A 23,430-nucleotide genomic window follows, 5' to 3' on the forward strand; every position below is an offset into this window, starting at 1 on the left:
ATTAAATTGGCAGCATTGACCTTCCAGATGGAGTTTGGTTCACTGAGACACTATTCGATTGCCAAGAAACACAGCCTCCTCTGGGATGCTAATCTCTATGCATCAGTTGTTTAAACCAGGTATTCTGTTAACTTTGTGAATCATTTTTATTTGCAACAGATGAGCATTGTGTTCTGTATAAAGTTTGTTGTAGCTTTGACTGGGCCTTCTAACCCCGGCTCTAAGCCTACTGGGGAACATGGCCAAGTTAAAACGGCACTATATCCTGATGGGCATTTGTAAAGACACCAGCAAAGCGAAGACACAAACAAAGCCTGATGGTGTCATAAACAGTGGGGTCAGAGAGTGAGCACAGGAGCTCATTGGACAATGCCTGTTGCTATGCCTTGCACAGACAGTGATTAAGCATAGTCCCCTGTGTGTCATGTCCTGAGAAGAAATACGACCCCTGAGTGTGACATGACTCTGAACCAGAAAAGATATTGGGCTGGATTCTCTGATTTTGAGACTAAGTGCTGACACCGGTGTGGAAAGTGGTGTTTTACAACAGCAAAAACGGCACAACAGGTGCACCGATTCAGCAACTATAAATGGGTTATCACCATTGCCACGTGGAACGCAACCGGTTCCAAGCAAAACGGCGCAAGATTCGCCGGATCCGTGATTGCCGCACATGAGACTCATACGCTGCAGCTGCACTTAAACGGTCCTTTCCCCCCCCCACACACACTGTCCCAGTCACAAGATGGCTGGAAGGAGAGCAACACCACGGTTCAGCTGAACTGGAGACCCTCCTGGACGCCGTGGTGGAGAGATGGATGACCCTATACCCCGGCTCAGGAGGAAGGCCACCAGGCGCTGCCGTTCACTGTGCCTGGGAGCAGGTGGCAGACGCAGTCTGCGTCATGGACAACGGACTGGCATCCAGTGCAGGAAGAAACTGCACAACCTCCTCAGGGCGGACAGGGTGAGTAAGCAGTGCTGTGCCCCTGGCACCAACCCCCTGCCCCCACACACATGTAACCCGAACCCCCCCCCCCTCCATCCCCAGGGGGCGGCGGAACCCCATCTTGTCCCACATGCCTGCATCCATGCCAGCCGCAATGGCCGAGTGCTCTGGCCACTGATGCCATCATCTACCCAACCCCTGGGTTGCATGCGCCGGACTGTCTAACATACATGTCGTCTTGTATCTTACAGGACCTGCCGGAGATGGGCTTAGTCCATCCGCAGATGCCCACAGCCAGTGCCAGAGCCGTTGCCCCTCCAGGCCGAGCACTGACGGGGAGAGCAGCCCGAACACCAGCCCTCTGCCCGAGATTCAGGAGACCCCATGGTTCGGGTCGGAGGAGGACGCAGACTTTTCATCACAGCTGTCTCCAACACCCTGCACCATCTCAGAAACTATCACTTCAGTTGGGCACATCAGTGCTCCTGGGACACTATCTGGTGCGCACCACACAGTCGGTCTGGTACAGCAGGTGGAAGTAGGAGTGCAGCCGGCCCCAGGAACCAGCTGTCATCCACACGGGTCTCGGGCACCTAGAACATCCAGTCCCAGCCACAGTTGAGATACATGCAGAGACCCAGGGACCACAAGAGCGGATGACGGTCGGCTTCCAGCACCTGAAGGTGCAGGTGGAGGAGTCTATCCGCATGCAGAAGCAGGGGATGGTCGGTCATGCGTGCCACCCAGGCCGACACCGCATGGGTGGCGTCCGCAGTGGAGGCAATGGGGGCGACAATGTCCGATATGGGTCAGGGTGTGCAAGGCTTGGGGCATTCTGTGCAGACGGGAGCCAAGGCCCAGGACAGGGCTGCCCTCTCACATGCAGCCATGTGCCAGAGCCACCTGGAGATCGCAGCGGCACTCCTCAGCGTGGCCCAGTCACAGCAGACCATGGCTGAGAGCTTCGGCGGCATTACCCAGGTGCTGGCTGGCAGAAGAAAGTGGCCCACACCCAGAAGGAAGTGGGCCACACCCAGCTCGATGTGACCCGGACACTGGCCAACGCAGCCCACACCCAGAGGGATGCGGCCCAGTCACTGGCTGATGTGGCACAGATGGAGATGGGCCACTCCCTGTGCTCCATGGCCGTGAACGTGCAGACCTTTGTCGAGACCAGAGCGGGCCTCCAGGACTGGTAGCGCCTGGTGGCGGGGGTGGGGGCTCAGGGGATGGTTCCACTCACACACCCATCCCATGGAGTAGCCATGGGGCCATCGGGCACCCTGAGGGAGGAGGAGCTGGGGCCCGTGCAGGTGACCTCCACAGGGGAGGTGCCAGAGAACCGCAGCACGTCCCCCCCCCCCCCATCCTTGGTGCACCTGGTGGGCAGCGGGCAGAACAGGGTAGCAACACGCCACCTGGGACGCCCGAGCAGCAGCCGGGCCCATCCAGGCCAGGAGACGTGTGCCAACGGGGACCCTTGTCACAGGGCAGGAGTCACAGCAGGCTGCCTCCACTCCTGCCGTCTGAGGAACCATCTTGGCATAGTGTAAGGGCCCGTAAAGCCAGAAAGTTAGACACCAGTTAAGTTGGCACAGGTGCAGGGCACAGTCTAGTTATAGGGGCTAGGGCACAGACATTATATGATTGTTCAGAATAAACACATGTTCACACTGTTAAAACCTGCCTTGGTGCTCTGTCCGTTGGGTGTGGGGGTGGGGTGGTCAGTGATGGCTAGTGGGAGTTGGGGGGGGGGGGGGGTGTGGACGAGTGAAGGCTCCTTGGTGGACCGTGCTCCCCACCCCCCCACCCGCCCCAACTGTCCCCGAGCACCCCCACCCCAGGGATTCGACGGGGCCGTATGATTGACTGGTCAGTTCGCATACAGGGATCACCCAGGTGGAAGGTGCCACTGTGGGCATGAGTCAGACATTGTCAAACGATGTGGAGCACGGAGTTCATCGCAGAGCAGGTTGTCATCATCCTCCATCCCCTGGACCAGACCAGCTGTCACTCCCAACCCAGTGCCCCAGCTCGTAGCGCCGCAGGTAATAATAATAATAATAATCTTTTACTGTCACAAGTAGGCTTACATTAACACTGCAATGAAGTTACTATGAAAAGCCCCTAGTCGCTACATTCCGGCACCTGTTCGGGTACACAGAAGGAGAATTCAGAATTCTCAGCCTTTGGAGGAATTGAACTTGCGCTCCTGGCCTTGTTCAACATTGGAAATCAGCTTGTATGTACAACAGAGGAGGTGTTTTGGTGGTGTGGGAGGTGAGGGAGTGTCGGTTTGGTATTATGGTGCCCGTGCCCCTTACCAGCAATTCCCCTCGCCCCCCCAGTCGGTGAAACATGAGGCGACCAGGGGGTCCCGTGCGCGCTGGCCCTGGCGATGGCTTTGTGCGGCCTCCCATGCCTGGCCAGGCCCCATGTCCCGCGTATTGTCCCCCCTCCTCCTCGAGCACATTGCCCCTCTGCTGGGCTATATTGTGGAGGACGCAGCAGACCACCACGATGCGGGCAACCTTCCAAGTCTCATACTGGAGGGCCCCTTCAGAGCAGTCCAGGCACCTGAAGCGCATCTTCATGACTCCAAATCACCTATCAACCACACTCCGGTCGCTGTAAGGGCGCCGTTGTAGCGGGTCCCCGCGTTGGTCTGTGGCCTCCGGATAGGCGTCATCAGCCATGACCATAGTGGGTCACCCCTGTCGCCCAGCAGCCAGCCCCCCAGCCCCACCGGCTGGGGGGGGGGGGGGGGGCTCAAACATGTTGGGGATCACCGAGTGTGCCAGTATGAATGCGTCGTGCACACTGCCTAGGTATCGGGTGCAGAATGCACATCTGGTGGTCACACACCAGCTGAAGGTAGCCCTTTCTGTTATCCGCCGGTGGCCGTAGGGCAACATGCATCCCATCGATCACCCCTTGGGGGTCCCGGCGATGGCAGCGAACCCCGCCACAGGGCATCATGCAGAGCTGCGGTCATCGCCATGATAGGCAGCATCGCAGGTTGATGTCCAAATGCCATTCTCTGCAGGGGTGAAAGGCCAACATGTTAACATCGCACATACTTCTGTGCCCCACCAGGTACGATGGGCTACATGGTGGCCCCGGTTGGCACTGCGGCCCCCACCCTTGTATGTCATTGTTCCCCCCCCCCCTTGGGGAGCTTGGGGAGGCTGAAGAGGGGGTACCCCAAAGCGGGGTGTCCTCACTTGGGCAGTGTGGGGTACTGTCCATGTGTGTGCGGGTGACATTGCGCATGAGTGGGGGATATGGGTGAACAGACAGAACAGCACTCATGGGGGGTCTCTAAGGGGATCGCAGGCCCCCAGCCTCATGCCTTTTGGGAAGGATGGTGTCCTGGCATTGCTGGTTCCACCTGGGTACTCTGGCAGTGCCAGCCTAAGTGCCATCCTGCCATTTCCAAGGTTCCCAAGTTGGCACTGCCAAGGTGCCAAGCTAGCATTTTATGCACGCACAATTGGGCCGATGTTGCTCATCCTGGGTGTTGTGGGGGGGGGGGGGGGGGGGGGGGTCAGGCTCCCATGTTGCGTTAGGGCTTGCGGAGGTAGGGGATTTAATTTGTGGGCCTCAGAGATCAGGACGCCATTTTAAAATGACGCCCGATCTCTCGCTACAACGGGTAGTTCGAGCGAGTAGAGCTCCCCGTTGTAAAAAGCAAGGCTGTGTGCGACCTCGACCGTGCGTTTCCCATTCCGGCTCCTTATTCAACATGAGTAGCATTGAATAGCCATGTGTTTCTAGGCACTGCGAGTGCTGGGAAACACTCGACGAAACGCGCTCACTTGGGGAGTTTGTTCCCTTTTGGGAAATCAGGCCCTATGTGTGGGCTAAACCAGTGAGAAACTCCCCAGGGCCCAAAAAAGTGAGGATGGGCTGATTTCTCCCGCCCCGCCTGCCACAAGAATGCCACAAGCAAGGCAGCACGGTGGCGCAGTGGGTTAGCCCTGCTGCCTCATGGCGCTGAGGTCCCAAGTTCGATCCCGCCTCTGGGTCACTGTCCGTGTGGAGTTTTCACATTCTCCCTGTGTTGGCGTGGGTTTCACCCCCACAACCCAAAGATGTGCAGGGTAGGTGGATTGGCCACACTAAATTGCATCTTAATTGGGAAAAAAATGAATTGGGCACTCTAAATTTAAAAAATAAACTTGCTTCCGGAGCACTGCTCCTTCCTCAGGTCATTCACCTGAGGAAGGAGCAGTGCTCCGAAAGCTAGTGTTTGAAATAAAATTGTTGGACTTTAACCTGGTGTTGTAAGACTTCTTACTGTGCTCACCCCAGCCCAACGCCGGCATCTCCACATCTTAAAAAAAAAGAAGGCCAAAGGTAAGTTGCGTAGAATGGAAAAATCCATTGACCTCAGACGGGATTCTCCAGTCACTGAGCGAACATGGCTGGGGAATCCCACCCTAAGTGACATTGAATATCAGTGGGGAACGAGCCGTCTGGGCCGGCACCAAACCCCCTGAAAAACCCACCACAAATTAACTTAGACGTTTTGGGGGAGAATCGCGCCCAGTGTCTGATAGAACCCCTCTTTTAGGGGCAGCACGGTGGTGTAGTGGTTAGTACTGCTGCCTCACGGTTCTGAGGCTCCAGGTTCAATCCCAGTTTGGGGTCACTGTCCATGTGGAGTTTGCACATTCTCCCCATGTTTGCTTGTGGGTTTCGCCCACACAACCCTCTATAATAATAGGAATAAGCATTGGGATTTATATTGCGTTCAATAAAGAAGTGATTGATTCAAATTTAAAATTGTGTCTATCAATAGACTGGGGCAACAGCCGCAAGCTCTTCAGTTTTTGATTCATCTTCCTTAGATTCAAATAATGAAAACAATATATTGGCATGTTATATTCAGCAAGCTTGTGACCTTTTTATATATTTCTATGGGCATGTCTTCATAATGTGTAGCTGTATGATTGCACGTGGGAGAGGGATTGTCTGAAATCATTGTGAAATCTACAATTATTATAATTGTTAGTTTGGTAAAAATTAAATTTTTGAACGACATTTACACTTTAAAAATGCTTAGTGAATAGAAAGCAGATTTGGGTATTAAGAATTTTGTATAAGAGAAGGTGAGGCTGGAACTGGAATGATCACTGTTAGTTTTTTGAATGTACTTAACCTCAAAATCCAATTTGTTCTTTAGAGACTTTAGCCATTCAGGCATAGGAGTCAGTCAATTGGTGTAACTCTTGAAATGTTTGTTAAGCAACAAAGGTGGTAGTTAACAAAGCTAGACAGCAACAATATGGCTCCACATGGTTCTTGCTTCCCAATACAGCCTAGGGCTTGCGGCCACACATGGGGGTATTTTCCTCCCACTTCATGGTGTGTTCTGCAGCGATTAAGGGCAGCTCGCCAGCGGCAGAATCTTCTGGTCCCGCCATTGTCAACGGGGTATCCCGCTGAACGCACCCATTGGAAACCCACAGCTTAAAGTTGGTGTTTTTCGACCCTTTTCAAGCTAGAACCTATGGGCAAGATCAGAAGTGTTCTTGGACTCCATAGAATCATAGAATTTATAGTGTAGAAGGAAACCATTCGGCCCATCGAGTCTGCACCGACCCTTAGAAAGAGCACCCAACTTAAGCCCATGCCCTCCGCCCTGTTCCTGTAACCCAGTAACCCCACCTAACCTTTTGGATACAAAGGGACAATTTAGCGTGGCCAATCCTTCGAACCTGCAAATCTTTGGACTGTGAAAGGAAACGGGAGCACCAGGAGGAAACCCAAGCAGATACAGGGAGGAAGCGCAAAAGCCACACAGGCAGTCACCTGAAGCCAGAATTGAACCCGGGTCCCTGGCAGCAGTGCTAACCACTGTGCCACCAATTGGCTTCGGCAGCACATGATCAGTGATCAGTATGAATGGTTTAGATGGGGCAGCACGGTGGCGCAAGTGATTAGCACGGTTGCTTCACGGCGCCGAGGTCCCAGGTTCGATCCCGACTCTAGGTCACTGTCCGTGTGGAGTTTGCACATTCTCCCCGTGTGTGCGTGGGTTTCACCCCCACAACCCAAAAGATGTGCAGGGTAGGTGGATGGGGCATGCTAAATTGCCCATTAATTGGAAAAAATTAATTGGATTCTCTAAATTTTTAAAAAATGATTGGTTTAGGTGGTGTGCAATCAGTTTCTGATTGGTTTCTTAAATGTGATGATCATCTACTAATGTAATTTCCTATTGCTTCTTGACTGGCCTTCTAATGTGCCAGTTTGATGTGGGCCTATCCCCCTCATTATCGCTTTCTTGTTGTTTCCATAACATTTATGGCTTTCTTCTGAGATAGTGGGGTGCCTTAAGAAATTTACTTTGTCCGTTTATTTGAGACAATAGAATATGTGATGTCAAGTCTGCTAATTTAATATTTAGATGCATCGTTCCAAATATCTAGTTGATATCCTGTAGAATTCTTGTCTATCCTTGTTTTTTTGTTGTGGGGACTAATTTGCTATTACCTGCCATTGCTGAGGACAAGTTAATTCAAAATAATAAAAAAGTACGAATGGCACACAGCCTCAACTAATACAGAAATGGCAAATTAACAACATACATAAGATCTAAACAAAGGACGTATAAAATCTGTGCAAAAATAGATGACGGTGTGTTAAATTTGAGGTAGCCTGCTACACTTATAAAATACAGCGTGACACGTTCAATGTTCCTAAGTAATAAAAGTAAAGAGAACTACACAGTATTACGACTGGTGCCGGATGAAACCCCCAATTTGTGATGACTGGAACAGGACCCCAATTTTGTTATGATCCCGGGTGAGGAGGAATGAGTTCATTCCTGCTCTTTATTTCAATCCTGAAAAGTTAGTCACGAAAAGGTTAGTTCAAAAATACTTTCCCCATGGATCCCAGTCCGAATATATTTACTTTTTAGAAACAGTCAATTTAAACAGTTTATTAGTTACTAAAACAGGAGGAAAAATAATAAAATCGCGACACAAACATACACAGATCAGAAATGAGAAGCTAGGAATCCAAATAAAAGTTAAAAAACATATAAATCAGTCCTTGTCTTGTCCTTGAGGTGTAGATAGTGTTACGGTGCAAATGAAGTAGGGTGATTCTGGTAGAGCTGACTTTGACATTCACAATCTGTTGGAGACACTTGGCTTATCCCAGAAGGAGAGATCCTGATTCTACACAGTAACTGTAGAGGTTGCCCTATTTCCTTTTCGCTTGTGGTTTCTGCTAAAACTTTACCTCCAGCAAAGGAGGGTGGCAGAGAGAGAGAGAGACTGAGAAGCACCCCAGCACTGGTCTGCAACTGCTGATCTAAACACTTCTTAAAAGTCGTGAGGGTTCCCACCTCTACCACCCTTTCAGGCAGTGAGTTCCAGATTCCAACCACCCTCTGGGTGACAAAGTTTTTCCTTACATCTCCTCTAAACCTCCTGAACATTACCTTAATCTTTGCACCCCCCCCCCCCCCCCCCCCCCCAGTTATTGACTTCCTCCAATAAGGGAAAAGTACCTTCTGATCCACCCTATCTCCGTCCCACATAATTTTATACACCTCAGTCAGGTCCCTACTGAGCCTTCTCTGCTCCAGGGAAAACAACCCCAGCCTATCCAGCCTCTCATGATAGCTAAAACGATCCAACCCAGGCAACATCTTGGTAAATCTCCTCTACAGCGCAGTGCAGTCACTTCCAGTCACCAGAACTGTACACATTACAGGGGAAAAAATAGAAAATAATGAATACACACATTCTCATTAATTCTCAGAGTATTGGTAAATACCCGAATTACACTAAAGCTGTTTTAGGCTTTGAACAACCAACTCACAAAGGTTCATTTTCCCTTTCAGGTAGTTGGCTACATTCATTTACAAATTAGTCTGGCATCAGGGTTTCAAAGTTGCTTTATGTTACAATCATCTCTGGTCAATAACCCTCTCTCAGTTCCTTGCTGTCATCTTGGATGAAGTATTGTCAATGGGGTTTGATTGTTTTACCTGACTGTTATCTTTCAAATTGCTGATAATGGCCAAACTGCTCACACTGATTTCTTACTGTGCAAATTTGTTTGGCTGCTTTGCTGAGCTGGTCATTTCAGGTTTAACTCTTTGTTTATCTCTGTAATGGTGTAACCCATGGTGTCTCTGTAGTGGTGTAACTCATGAGTCTACTGGCTCAAACCTAGGCAATGGTGCAGATCAAATTGCTAGGAGGTTAATTGGTTGTGCTTTGACTTCCACCTCCTGTGGGGATTCTGTTCCAGGTACTTCACTTTTAGTGTGTTTTTCATCAATACAGTTCTGGTTGAGGTCTAAAAAGTTGTGCTGTTTCATCTGGTTTTATCAGGGCTATTTCTCCACAAGTATTACCTGCTTTGGTATAGGTTACCTCCCTTGCTCCTGTGAAAATCTGATGTTTGTGGTAGGAATGGGTGGCAACTCAAGTTTAATCTCTGGTACAGCATCTGAACTCAGGTCTGGTACCTCCCCTTTAGTGGACTCTGCCTTGACTCAGCAGAATTTGTTGCAGTTTAGAGATGATAAAAATAATAATATTTATTATCACAAGTAGGCTTACATTAACACTGCAATGAAGTTGCTGTGAAAAGCCCCTGGTCGCCACATTCCAGCACCTGTTCAGATACACAGAGGGAGAATCCAGAATGTCCAATTCACCTAACCACATCTTTTGTGACTTGTGGGAGGAAACCTGAGCACCTGGAGGGAACCCACAAAGACACAGGGACAATATGCAGATTCCCCACAGACAGTGATCCAAGCCGGGAATCGAACCTGGGACCCTGGTGCTGTGAAGCAACAGTGTTAACCACTGTGCTACCGTGCTGCCATGAAACATTCTCATTTGATTCACTAGGGGGTAACTCCACATTGATTTCTTTGGTGTACTCCTTGTGGTTTCAACAGGTTTTGTCTACTTTAGGTAGCCTCTCTACTCTTCCTCTTTTGTTTTAGGAAGGGGTCTTCATCTACCCTGTCCCATGCACTCTGCAATACTACGGCCCTCAGGTGGATGTTCAGCTCCTGCTGTACTCCCCTGTTGCTCTTCAGCTAAGTGGTGCAACACCCTCACTCTTCCATGGCCTGTTGGGAATTTCCCTGCTCCTCATTTTAATTTGCCATGGAACAAGCAGAACATTCGTTAGTTAGCACCCTCTATTGCCTTGGGAATCTGCGTTCCCCTAAACTGTTCCATGTCTCCTGAAACATTACTGCTTCCAAGTGGATATTTGCCTTCTGCTGCACTCCATTGTTGCTGTTCAACCGTGTGAGCCACTTCATTCACTATCTGCTTTTCTTGTCCCCAATGAAATCTGCCATGAAGCTGTTTGCGAATATACAGTCTATTCCTATCGTCCCTTTTAACCTTTACAGGTGCCTCTTGGAGCTCTTTTATTTCTGCTGGTCTAGCTTTGATCCTCTTAACTTCCTCAGTTTCTACCTTGTCTCTTTCTACTTCTGTTGGCCTGTTATTGGCCGTTTTAACTGCCTGTGGCTCTGCAACTGGGCATGACACCTCTCTCATTGTCTCCTTGCTTGTCTTGGAACACTTGTTCTGACTACAGCTAAAGTTATTTGCTGAGCAAATCAGATCCCAAAGGGAAACCTGTCTTACTGATCATAAACCTTTCTTGTATTTTGAAAATGAGGAGGAAACGCTGCTGATCCCAGAAACATAGAACTTCAGTAACACCTTTAGGATTTAAAAAATGAAAAGATTTATGAACAAGGTGAAAAAAACGTAAGCACATAAGATTAAAGTTACACAGTTAAAATAGTCTTTTTTTTTCATTTATGAGCACCCAATTATTCTTTTTCCAATTCAGGGGCACTTTAGCATGGCCAATCCACCTAACCTGAAACCCATGCAGACACGGGGAGAATGTGCAAACTCCACACGGACAGTGACCCAGGGCCGGGATTCGAACCCGGGTCCTCAGCGGCGTAGGCAGCAGTGCTAACCACTGTGCCATGTGCCCCCCCCCAGTTAAAATAGTTTTATAAAACATTCCCCAAACAACCCACTTGGTCAAAACTCACAAGTAAACTACCTTCTTCGCAACAACTGTCTTATAGATTTTTTAACTATAAATATCCAGTAATATTGCCCAAGGCAAAAACTGCTATCACGTACAAACGATATACCACATGATGCCTCGAATATGTCCACTCTGCTGGGAAAATTCAAGGAAGCTCAGAAACAGACCGCTTTCTGAAAACAAAGACATTTCTGGCTTAACTGGATGGCTATTACAACTTTTATACCTTCTGCAAGTACAGAGATGATCGCCGGACCTCTCCCCCGCACAGTCAACTCAACTCAATGCCTTTCCTTAAGTATCCTTTCCCTCTTTCATCTCAGATTTGATTGTCCACAAGCACTCAACTTTTTTTGAAATTTAAAAATCTTTCCTATTTTCCTATTGCCTCAATGTTTGGGTCAATAAGAATTTAATAATGTTCCCCTGCTTAAAATTCAACCTCACCATAGCTTCTCGTTACAAATGCATGGATCGAACACCTTACCCTTGTATCTCTCAGCTCTCACAGATAAACCGTCTCTATTAACCTTATACCAGTTTAATTAATCATGGGTGCACGCACAGACAGACAGCCTTCTTTACAAAATACCACCATATTGTCAAATATATTTTTAAAAAACATCCAGCATCACACTCCCCTCATCCCTATCCATTTCTGTAAAAGATATATCTAGCAACTAAATTTACGGATCATCCGCTTTGCTCATTTTAAATTCCACCGGTCTTTTCTGGACCTTTGTTTTTTAAAAAAAGTACATTTTTGCCAAATAAGGGGCAATTTAGCATGGCCAATTCACCTACCAGGAGCATCTTTGGGTTGTGGGGGTGAGCCCCACGGAGACAGGGGGAGAATGTGTAAACTCCACGTGGACAGTGACCCGGGGCCAGGATCGTACCCGGGTCCTCAGCGTCGTGAGGCAGCAGTGCCAAACCCCTGCGCTACTGTGCCGCCCTTTCTGGGCCCTTGTTCACTTTACAGACTTAACTTTTTTAAATTAATGAACTGTTCCTTAACTACCTCCACTGTTACTAGTTCTGTCACCTCTTCTTGAACACCTTGCAGCCCTCTGCATCTCTGCAAACTTTGGCTGCATATTCCCAGCCTCTTTGATTACAATTTGTGGTGATATGCATCACTGTAAATACACAAGGGGTTAATGTAAGTACACGTAGACCATATAGACACTAGAGGGAGCACCAGAGACATGACACACAGACATTCAACCAATAGGTCAGTAAGATAGGACATGACCAATGGGCATTCACAATACACACAGAGGTGACACTATCACAGGAGGGCATTATACCAACCCATATAAAAGCTCACAGCACACATGATCTTCCGCTTTCCAATGGAGACACTCAGTGTGTACACAGGGTTGATTTGAAACACATCATACCCACCACCTGGATTGTAGCAGACTGGTTCGTCAGTCTGAGTAGCTATAGCAGGATTAACAGGAGAGTCGAATCCAAGTAAGAGAATTGTTAACAGTTTAATAAATGTGTTAAAGCTACCTCCAAGTCTGAACTTTCCTTTGTCAGAGTGCACATCAAGGAAGCAGCTTATGCTACGTCAAGATCATAACAAAACACAAGTAGCCACTTCAACCAGCTCTAGTGCCACCTTTAAGGACCCTGAACCATTCTGGGTTCCATGTATTCCTACAGATCCTTATTGGCTTCCTCAAGCCCTTTCAGCTTCTTTTGACTCAAATGATTTTACCTGACTGCTTGAGAGTAGTATTTTACAGGATTCCTCTATCTTCCTTTCCAGTTCACAGGTTCTTCGTTGGAAAGCCTCTTTTTCCCTTTCCTGTCTCTCCTTCTGCTCTATTTGGAAATCTTCCTCTCTTGCCCTTTCCTCTCTTTCACTTTCTCTTCTTCTCACATTGTCTAATTATTTTTGTAGCAGTCCTAGCTGGATTCTCAGTAATTCTACAATTTTGTGTAGTCTTGTCTAACACTGTGATGTAATTCTCTGGACAGGACCTGTACTATCATACTTTATAAAGCTTGTGATGGCAGCTCTACTTCTAAGTGCCTCATTTATTCTTTTAACAGTTCACGGGACAGAGCTTTCAAATCCTCAAAATTAACTTCCCTTCTTCTAACAACAGGAGTACAGATTCAAGAAAACCGGTTTTTTGCAGTTTTAAAAATTGCTTTCAAAGGAACACTTTACTTTTCCCACTCTAATTCCTTTGTTGCAACTACAGGAATGATCCCAGACAAGCCCCCAGTTTGTAACAACTGGTCCTGGATAAGATTCCCAATTTTTTTAATTCCCAGAAGAGATCTCCAATTTGTTAAATTCTTGGACAAATTTGTTATGACCAGGATGTGACCCCAATTTTCTTATGATTCCCAGATGAGGAGAAATGACTTGGCTCCCCTCTTTATTCAATCTCCATTGGTTGGCCGCAACAAGATTGGGTTATAAATTCCTTTCCCCATGGATACCATTTCCCAGTCCTAATGCATTCACTTTTTAGAAAGTGCCAACTTAACCAGACTTTCTTGAGCCAAAGAAAGAATACATTTATTGGTTACTAAAACCCAAGGAAATATAATAAAAATGGAACACACACATACACACAGATCAGAAATGAGAAGTTAAAACAAGTTAAAAAATATATACAAATCAATCTTCGGCTTCTCCATGAGGTGGTACGTTGCAGCAACCAACAGGTGATTTTGGTAGAACTGACTGGCAGGTTCACAATCCGTTGGAGACACATGTTGGTTTATCCTAGAAGGAGAGATTCTGGTTCTTCAGGGTAGCTGAAGAGGTTGTTCTATTTCCGTTTTGCCTATAGTTTCTGCTAAAACCTTGCCTTCAGCAAGAGATGGAGAGAAAATACACCTGCAGCACGGTAGCATTGTGGTTAGCACAATTGCTTCACAGCTCCAGGGTCCCAGGTTCGATTCCCGGCTTGGGTCACTGTCTCTATGGAGTCTGCACATCCTCCCCGTGTGTGCGTGGGTTTCCTCCGGGTGCTCCGGTTTCCTCCCACAGTCCAAAGATGTGCAGGTTAGGTGGATTGGCCATGATAAATTGCCCTTAGTGTTCAAAATTGCCCTTAGTGTTGGGTGGGGTTACTGGGTTATGGGGATAGGGTGGAGGTGTTGACCTCAGGTAGGGTGCTCTTTCCAAGGGCCGGTGCATACTCGATGGGCTGAGTGGCCTCCATCTGCACTGTAAATTCTATGTAATTCTGCAGGGGTGACTGTTTCTTCCTCTTCTTGTCACACACACAGCACCCCCAGCACTGGTCTGCAAATAGCTTTTTAGCTCATTTTCCCCTGTGTATTCCTGGAGGGGGAAAAAAGGCATGTCTTGCACCCAGAGTCCATTTTCCTTTACTCTCAGGCCATTTTGCACATTCTGAGCTATAAATCAACAGTAGATAGATTTTTGGATGACTGCTAAAATATGGAAATCAATCTTTAATCTCTGCAACCACAGGAATCTTTGCAACCTTTCAAGTTTGAAGTATTTGAACTATCCCTTGACACCTCTTCATGTGCAACATTCTATGCCTTCTCAGGTATAATTTGCATCGGAATTTTCTAGAAAGTCTTCACTTTACATTATCCCTGAAGTTCTGTATTTCCCTTTCCCTCTGCCAGGTGCTCCTTCCCTCCCCGGGAGTTGCGCTGTGGCCTCTCCTTTCGCTGCATTCCCGTACACCAGCCTGCTTGCTAGTGTGGTGGCTCCCCTAACAGTCAGATTCCCCATCTTAACCCCCATCTACCTCTCTCCCCTCTTCCCTCCCTCCCCCCTCTCTGCACCTCTGCCGGTGATCGCCCTGCCCCTCTCGAATTCTTACAGCCCAGGTTCTGGCCATTTCCCTCTATCGTTGTTTGCCAAATCCAAATTTGTTGGTATCCTCCGGGGTGTCAAAGTAATGTTCTTTGCACTGGTACTTGACCCATAGGTTGGCAGGGTATAGCAATACCCTGGACAGGAAGTGAGGACACACTTGACGGAAGGCAGAACTCGTAGCAGGAGACAGACACACAGGCAGGCAGCATTTGAGGTAGCCGTAAGTTAAGCTCTGAAGAGAGAACAAATTCACGATAAAGCATCTTCTCCACCTTTGAGACTACGAGCTTTATTAAGACACGAGGAACAACACAGTCGGTGGGAATCTGAAACTCACTACCTTTAAGGGTTGTAGGGGGCGAAAACCCTCACAACATTTAAGAAGTATTTAGATGAGCACTTTGAAATGCCGTCGCATACAAGGATATGGGCCAAGTTCTGGAAATTGCAATTAGAGTAGGCAGGTGATTGATGGTTAGCATGGACGCGATGGGTCAAATGGCCTCTTTCTGTGCTGCACAAACTCTATGACTCTCTATGACATGCAATGTAAATAAGATTGAATCCCTCATTATCAAGTGCCACAAAATGTTACCTTGAAGGTGGTTCTAACCTGGTCATAAGTGTTAAGTTTTCAGCTGTCACTGTACTTCAGGTCATGGTAACTTCTTTAAAATAAATTTCCATTTCTTTCTGCAGGCAAAACAGGCACATAATATCCGGGAGCATTCACTAACCGGGAGGTGTGTTACCGTACCTGAAGGATCTCACTCCACAGCCCGTAGTAAGGACTGATGGAGATTTTGGGATGAGTCAAGGTAAGAAGAAAAGTTAATTGTTCATATCATCAAGGTGACAGTTAATTTAATGTAAAAATAATTATGTTTCTTTTAAATTTCACAGATGGCATGGTGACGGCAGAGCAGAATGTAGCTGACCCTCACACAGCAGCAGAGGTACCTGCAAGAGATTTGATGGAAGTGAGGACATCACAGCAGCGCAGTGCTGAAACTCCAGCAGAGGAGGGTGAGACCTTGCAGCAGGCTGATATTTCAGACTTTGACAGTGATGTTCAAGGAGATAGAGTGGTGGTTGAGGGGAGGCCTCCAATAACTGCTGTATTGGAGCAAGAGTGCTCAGAGCGTTCAGGAGGTGAGGAGCCGTCGACATTGTCAGTGGAAACCACGCAGTTTTGAATGTCAATTTGCAAATCGTACAGACGTTACTGGTGATTTGCTCATTCAGCAAATGTGTGACATTGTAACGGCAATGGCTATGGCGGCATGTGGCGCAGTGGTTAGCACTAAAACTGCGGCGCTGAGGACCCGGGTTCGAAACCCGGCCCTGGGTCACTGTCTGTGTGGAGTTTTCACATTCTCCCCATGTCTGCGTGGGTCTCACCCCCACAACCCAAAGATGTGCAGGTTAGGTGGATTGGCCATTATTGGGCGCTCTAAATTTATTTTTAAAAAATTAACGGCAGTGTCTGGAGGTTTTGAGACCAGTGCAAGGATCCAAGATTAATCCATAACTAAAGTCTCCCTGCAGCTCCAAAGAGTAGCTGAAGTCAATGCTGAGCACATGCGGACTTCTCAGCAAGTGCGTGAGCTGGTGACACAGCAAAATGAACTGTTTAGACAGCAAAATGACATTTCGTTACAGCGAATGGATGTTTCATGACAGAAAAATGAGCTGCTGAGGCCGCAACATGAGCATCTTCAACAGATTCTTAACAAAAAAGGTGGCACCAGATGCTTCACCCTCTGGTCTGTTGCCAACCCATTCAGAGTCTGTTCAGATGTGCAGGTTAGGTGGGGTTACAGGGATAGAATGGGGGTGTGGGCCTGGGTCAAGTACAAGGGTCTCCTACTGCACTGTAGGGAATCTATTCTATTGGTTCCATACATGGAATCATAGGGGCTTTTCACAGTAGCTTCATTTGAAGCCTACTCGTGACAATAAGCGATTTTCATTTTTTCATTTTTCATTTCATTTCATTTGCTGTTGGGCAAGATGCACTGTCATCAGGGTCAGGGAGGCCGGAGGTTATGTCACGTGGACAGGGAAGCACCCAAGGGCGATGCGTGAGGAGTTAGGGTCCCTCTCCCTCAAAAACTGCTAACTCTATCTCATCCACTCCTCCACTTAGAACATAGAACATAGAACGATACAGCGCAGTACAGGCCCTTCGGCCCTCGATGTTGCACCGACATGGAAAAAATCTAAAGGCCATCTAACCTACACTTATCATCCATATGCTTATCCAATAAATTTTTAAATGCCCTCAATGTTGGCGTGTTCACTACTGTTGCAGGTAGGGCATTCCACGGCCTCACCACTCTTTGCGTAAAAAACCCACCTCTGACCTCTGTCCTATATCTATTACCCCTCAATTTAAAGCTATGTCCCCTCGTGCTAGCCACCTCCATCCGCGGGAGAAGGCTCTCGCTGTCCACCCTATCTAACCCTCTGATCATTTTGTATGCCTCTATTAAGTCACCTCTTAACCTTCTTCTCTCTAATGAAAACAACCTCAAGTCCATCAGCCTTTCCTCATAAGATTTTCCCTCCATACCAGGCAACATCCTGGTAAATCTCCTCTGCACCCGTTCCAAAGCTTCCACGTCCTTCCTATAATGAGGCGACCAGAACTGTACGCAATACTCCAAATGCGGCCGCACTAGAGTTTTGTACAACTGCAACATGACCTCATGGCTCCGGAACTCAATCCCTCTACCAATAAAGGCCAACACACCATAGGCCTTCTTCACAACCCTATCAACCTGGGTGGCAACTTTCAGGGATCTATGTACATGGATACCGAGATCCCTCTGCTCATCCACACTACCAAGAATTTTACCATTAGCCAAATATTCCGCATTTCTGTTATTCTTTCCAAAGTGAATCACCTCACATTTCTCCACATTAAACTCCATTTGCCACCTCTCAGCCCAGCTCTGCAGCTTATCTATGTCCCTCTGTAACCTGCAACATCCTTCCGCACTGTCTACAACTCCACCGACTTTAGTGTCGTCTGCAAATTTACTCACCCATCCTTCTGCGCCCTCCTCTAGGTCATTTATAAAAATGACAAATAGCAACGGCCCCAGAACAGATCCTTGTGGTACGCCACTCGTAACTGAACTCCATTCTGAACATTTCCCATCAACTACCACTCTCTGTCTTCTTTCAACTAGCCAATTTCTGATCCACATCTCTAAATCACCCTCAATCCCCAGCCTCCGTATTTTCTGCAATAGCCGACCGTGGGGAACCTTATCAAACGCTTTACTGAAATCCATATACACCACATCAACTGCTCTACCCTCGTCTACCTGTTCAGTCACCACCACCACTTATGCATGATCCTTTTTTAATTGTTCTGTGCAGTTGTCCATGGTCTTGATCTGCGTGTTTTATACCATCTGATTTTTTTTTTTGATTTGTGTTTATCATCATTATTTTTCTGCCTCGTTTGCCTCAATTATGTTACTAAGTTCAAATTACCTGAGAATTGTATTTTGATGTTTGAATAAAACATTTGTAGAAGTTTGTAAAGTTTAATGGAAAACATTTGTTAACAAAAATAATTTTATAAATACCAAACTTTGAAACCATGTTAACACTTAATTTAACATTTAACTTTAGCAGTTGCAGGATGATATTTTGTTTAATACAGTAACTACCCCAACTCTTCCAAACATCTTGCAGTCGAATATATTTTCTCATGAAACACAATAATCAATTAATTCTATTTTTCCACTTAAATACAATGGTTCTGACTTTTTGGAAAGCGGAGGGAAGGGAGGATGAGGAGGGAGGGAGGGTTTGGACATATCAGTTGTTAATTTTACAAGCTCATTGTCCCAAAGCAGAGGCAGCCATGCAATCTCAAGCTGCCCTTGCGTCTCCTGGAACCTGGGCTTGCACATTCGCAGCAGCAGGTATGCCTGCACCAGGCTCGATATTACTTTCCTCCAGCTCCTCCATTTCTAGTGGAAAGACTTCTTCCGGGTGAATGCTCAGTCCATGCTGAAGGGCAAAGTTGTGCAATGCGCAACACACTACAACAGTCTTTGAGACTATCTCCGGTGCATACTATAATGTACCCCCGACCTGTCCAGACATTGAAAATGCGATTTCAAAACACCAATTGTCCTCTCCACCACCTGATGTTTTGCTCCGTGTGCACAGTTGTATCGTTCCTGTGCTTTGTTGTTGGTCCTCCGGAATGGTGCAATAAACCATGTTCTCAGCGGGTATCCCTTATCACCCAGTAACTATCCTTTAATTCCTGGTGGTGTTGTCATGGACCAGCATAACACTGCGTTTGTAAAGACCAATGAGTCATGGTCACTTGTGATTTTGTTTGTATTTACAGTGAGGATCCTCTTTTGTGCATCACGCACTATCATAGCATTTAAAGAATGGAACCCCTTCCTATTGATGAATGAAACAGTGTCATTTTTGGTTCCTTCAATGTAATATGTATTCTATCGACAGCCCCAATTACTTTTGGGAAACTAGCAATCCTGTAGAATGGCATGGACCTGTCCTTCATCTTCACGGGGATGTGTCAAAGATAATAAGCTCCGAAACCCAGCGATCAATTGTGTCCATTATTTGGTGAATGCAGGTCCTCGCAGCATTCTGTGAAATGTTACAGAAGACACTAATGAAATGAAAATTAAATGAAAATTGCTGCTTGTCACAAGTAGGCTTCAAATGAAGTTACATTCCGGCGCCTGTTCGGGGAGGCTGGTACAGGATGCCATGTTGAAAGGACCCAGACGCAAAGAAATGCAGCACCTGTCGTGAGTCATATCTCTACTGTTAAGGCAGTGCAGTAGTTAGAGTTCAGCTTCAGGTCTTCCTTCAACATTACAGAAAGGCATCCCATTGCTTTTTTACTGAAGCATGGTCTCCTGGCACACACCTCCTCTGAGATCATTTAATATCATATCCTTTGTCTGTGCTCTCTCAGGGATCGTAATTGATTTGCTTCTTCACCAGGCGGAGACGACAGTTCGCTCATGAGCCCTGCCCCTATGTTAAAGCGTCAAAAGAACTTCAATGATTTTAAGAACCCAAACTATAAGTGTGATGCTCCAGCGGAGGGGGAGCATGAATACAGATTTTGAATCTGCACTGGATTCTGCAATACCTGTCAGAGTGCTAGTTCACATGAGCTTACAGGAGGTTTGCATTTGTCAACTAAGGCATTAAACTTTGCTAAAACATTTGAAGTACTCACTGAGGCTTGTAAGGATCAACATTAGATCAGGGAGACTCTTAAACAACGCAGTTTAAAATACATTGCACAATCTAAATGTACTTTAGCTCTGCATCAGCTGGGAGGACAGGCATACTAACATTAGTGTCCTAGAAGGATCTTGAGAAAGGAATGCCTGATAGTCAGAGGATAGATCCCACCTTCTGGAAACACCCATCAAGTATACAATTGAAGATGCAGCTCCAGGATTGGGCTCATCAACCATATAAGAACCCACAGAACCCATGACCAGTAACATAGAGTATCTTAGATGGACAATCATACTTACATGATCACCAAAGATTACATTCACTCCAAACTCGTTCTATCCATTATAGTTCCTTTAATGGAATTAACATTCTCATTACAAACCAAAATTTTAAAAATAATATTTATTTCACTTTCTGTGACTCCAAATTCACTTTATAAAGTAAAGTACCTTTTTAATGGAATTACAGCCTCATGACAGTTTTAGCTTAGTTTAGCTCAGCTGGCTGGACAGCTGGTTTGTGATGCAGAGCAAGGCCAACAGCATGGGTCCAATTCCCATATTGGCTGAAGTTATTCACGAAGACCCCACCTTCTCAACCTTGCCCCTCGCCTGAGGTGTGGTGATCAGGTCAAATCACCACTAGTCAACTCTCCCCCCTCAAAGGGTCACCTTATGGTCATCTGGGACTATGGTGACTTTACTTACTTACCTAAAATTTAATGTGGCGAAGTATGAAGTGACAGATTTTGGTCGGAACCATGAGGAGAAGCAATATAAAATTAAGAGTTCAATTCTAAAGGGGATGCGGGAGTAGAGTTACCTAGGGATATGTGCACATATTGTTGAAGGTGGCAGGGCAGGTTGAGAAAGCAGTTGTAAGGCATGTAGGATCCTGAACCTTATCAATCGAGGCATAGCGGCAATGGTGAACCTTTATAAAACACTGGTACAACCTCAACTTTTAAAAATTCTTTTGTGGGATGTCGCTGGCAAGGCCAGCATTTGTTCGTCCCATTTGGTTCTGTTCTGAACTGAATGGCCACCTGCAAAACCATTTCAGAAGACAGTTAGGAGTCAACCACATTAACCAATGGAGTGCTGTGTTCTGTTTTGGACACCACACTTTGGAAAGGATGCGGAAGCATTAGAGGGGGTGATGAAAAGATGAGAATTGCTCCAGGGAGGTGGGACTTCACTGACCAGGATAGATTAGGGACAATAGGTTGTCCTCCTTAGAGAAGGTTGAGAGAAGACTCGAATGACGTGTTCAATATCAAGAGGAGTCTGGATACAGTAGAACGGGTGAAACTGTTCCCTTTGGCAGAAGAATCAAGGACTAGAGGACACCGATTGAAGGTGATTGGCAAAAAAACCACCGGCAAGATGAGAAAAAGCTTTTGTCAGCAATGAATAGCTAGGATCTGGAATGCATGGCCTGTGAGTGTGGCTTTCAAAGGGGAATTAGACTATTATCTGAGAAAGTTGCAGAGCTACAAGGAAAACGTGGGAGTGAGACTAGCTGAATCGCTCTTGAAGAGAGCTAGTACGATTGCAAGAGGTTGAATGGCTTCCCTCTTTCTGCAACAATTCACTGATCCTGTGATTCTATAAGAAAATACAAAATTGGAACTCTCTCTGTGTTGCCACAATGCTGTCAATATTTCTGAAATGTTTCTCATTGTTTCTGAAATACATGGTTCAAACAATCTTTGAGCTATGCGTTTTTTCAAGCTCCTTAAAGTACAATTCATCTAAAATGATTGGACAGCAGCAGCAAAATGTATCCAAAGGAACTGACAAAATAAGTGTTTCCGTTCTCAATGATCTTAATTCACTTTTAATATTTTTTTTCTTTTTTCTTTTATAAATTTAGAGTACCCAATTCATTTTTTCCAATTAAGGGGCAATTTATCATGGCCAATCCACCTACCCTGCATATCTTTGGGTTGTGGGGGTGAAACCCACGCAAACACAGGGAGAATGTGCAAACTCCACACAGGCAGTGACCCAGAGCCAGGATCGAACCTGGGACCTAACCCACTGCGCCACCGTGCTGCCCCTCACTTTTAATATTTATAATTGCTGTAATTTCCAAATGTTTTGATTTTAGGAACACATGCTACTCCCACGAATATTTCTTATGCTTCTATTAGGGCACAATTGCACATTGAATAAGCTGCCAAAAGTGCATTATTTCCTATTCAGTTTGTGTTAGCATCTCAGAAATGCACACGATCATTTGAAAACTCAAGGAGTGCGAAATACGGTGACTCGGTGCCCCTTTTTACATTTGTGCAACGAGCATCTAAGGATCCAATATGGCAACTGGTTTGCTTGGTGTCCCACAGAGTTGCAGCACCCGACCCTCTTTTAAAGGTCCCGCAGCAGTACCTACAGTCGAATCAGAATGAGACATAAAACTGTGGCCCCATTTACCATTTCAGGTCAACGTTGAAGTTTGCACGACAAGATCAAAATACAGGCTTCTGGTCACCAACTTCCTTCTCAATCAACATCATTAAAGCACTTTAACTAGGCACTTGCTGTCTAAGGAAGCTTGCAGTGTGTAATAAAAAAAAATGAGAGTACCCAACTCTTTTTTTCCAATTAAGGATTTGTTTATTGTCACGTGTACCGAGGTACAGTGAAAAGTATTTTTCTGCGAGCAGCTCAACAGATCATTAAGTACATGAAAAGAAAAGGAAATAAAAGAATATACATGATAGGGCAACACAAGGTACACAATGTAACTACATAAGCACCGGCACCGGCATACAGGGTATAGTGTTAATCAGGTCAGTCCCTAAGAGGGTCGATTAGGAGTCTGGTAACAGCGGGGAAGAAGCTGTTTTTGAGTCTGTTCGTGCGGGTTCTCAGACTTCTGAATCTCCTGCCTGATGGAAGTTGGAAGAGTGAGTAATCCGGGTGGGAGGGATCTTTGATTATGCTACCCGCATTCCCCAGGCAGCGGGAGGTGTAGATGGAGTCAATGGATGGGAGGCAGGTTCGTGTGATGGACTGGGCTGTGTTCACAACTCTCTGAAGTTTCTTGCGGTCCTGGGCCAAGCAGTTGCCATACCAGGCTATGATGCAGCCCGATAGGCTACTTTCTATGGTGCATCTGTAAACGTTGGTAAAAGTTAATGTGGACATGCCGAATTTCCTTAGTGTCCTGAGGAAGTATAGGCTCTGTTCTGCGTTCTTGGTGGTAGCGTCGACTTGGGCCAGGACAGATTTTTGGTGATGTGTACCTGGAGGAATTTAAAACTGCTAACCATCTCCACCTTGGCCCCATTGATGCTGACAGGGTTGTG

At 46.5% G+C, this 23,430-nt stretch overlaps 1 long non-coding RNA gene across 1 annotated transcript; it reads left to right on the forward strand.

Annotated features, from left to right (window-relative positions):
- Positions 1-463: 463 nt before the first annotated feature.
- LOC119964173 lies at positions 464-22,645 on the forward strand. Its single transcript, XR_005460269.1, has 4 exons — positions 464-967; positions 15,552-15,670; positions 15,756-15,878; positions 22,561-22,645. It is a non-coding gene; the product is annotated as an uncharacterized LOC119964173 (long non-coding RNA).
- Positions 22,646-23,430: the final 785 nt, after the last annotated feature.

Source organism: Scyliorhinus canicula, chromosome 4 (assembly GCF_902713615.1).
Source record: "Scyliorhinus canicula chromosome 4, sScyCan1.1, whole genome shotgun sequence".
Classification (NCBI taxonomy): domain Eukaryota; kingdom Metazoa; phylum Chordata; class Chondrichthyes; order Carcharhiniformes; family Scyliorhinidae; genus Scyliorhinus; species Scyliorhinus canicula.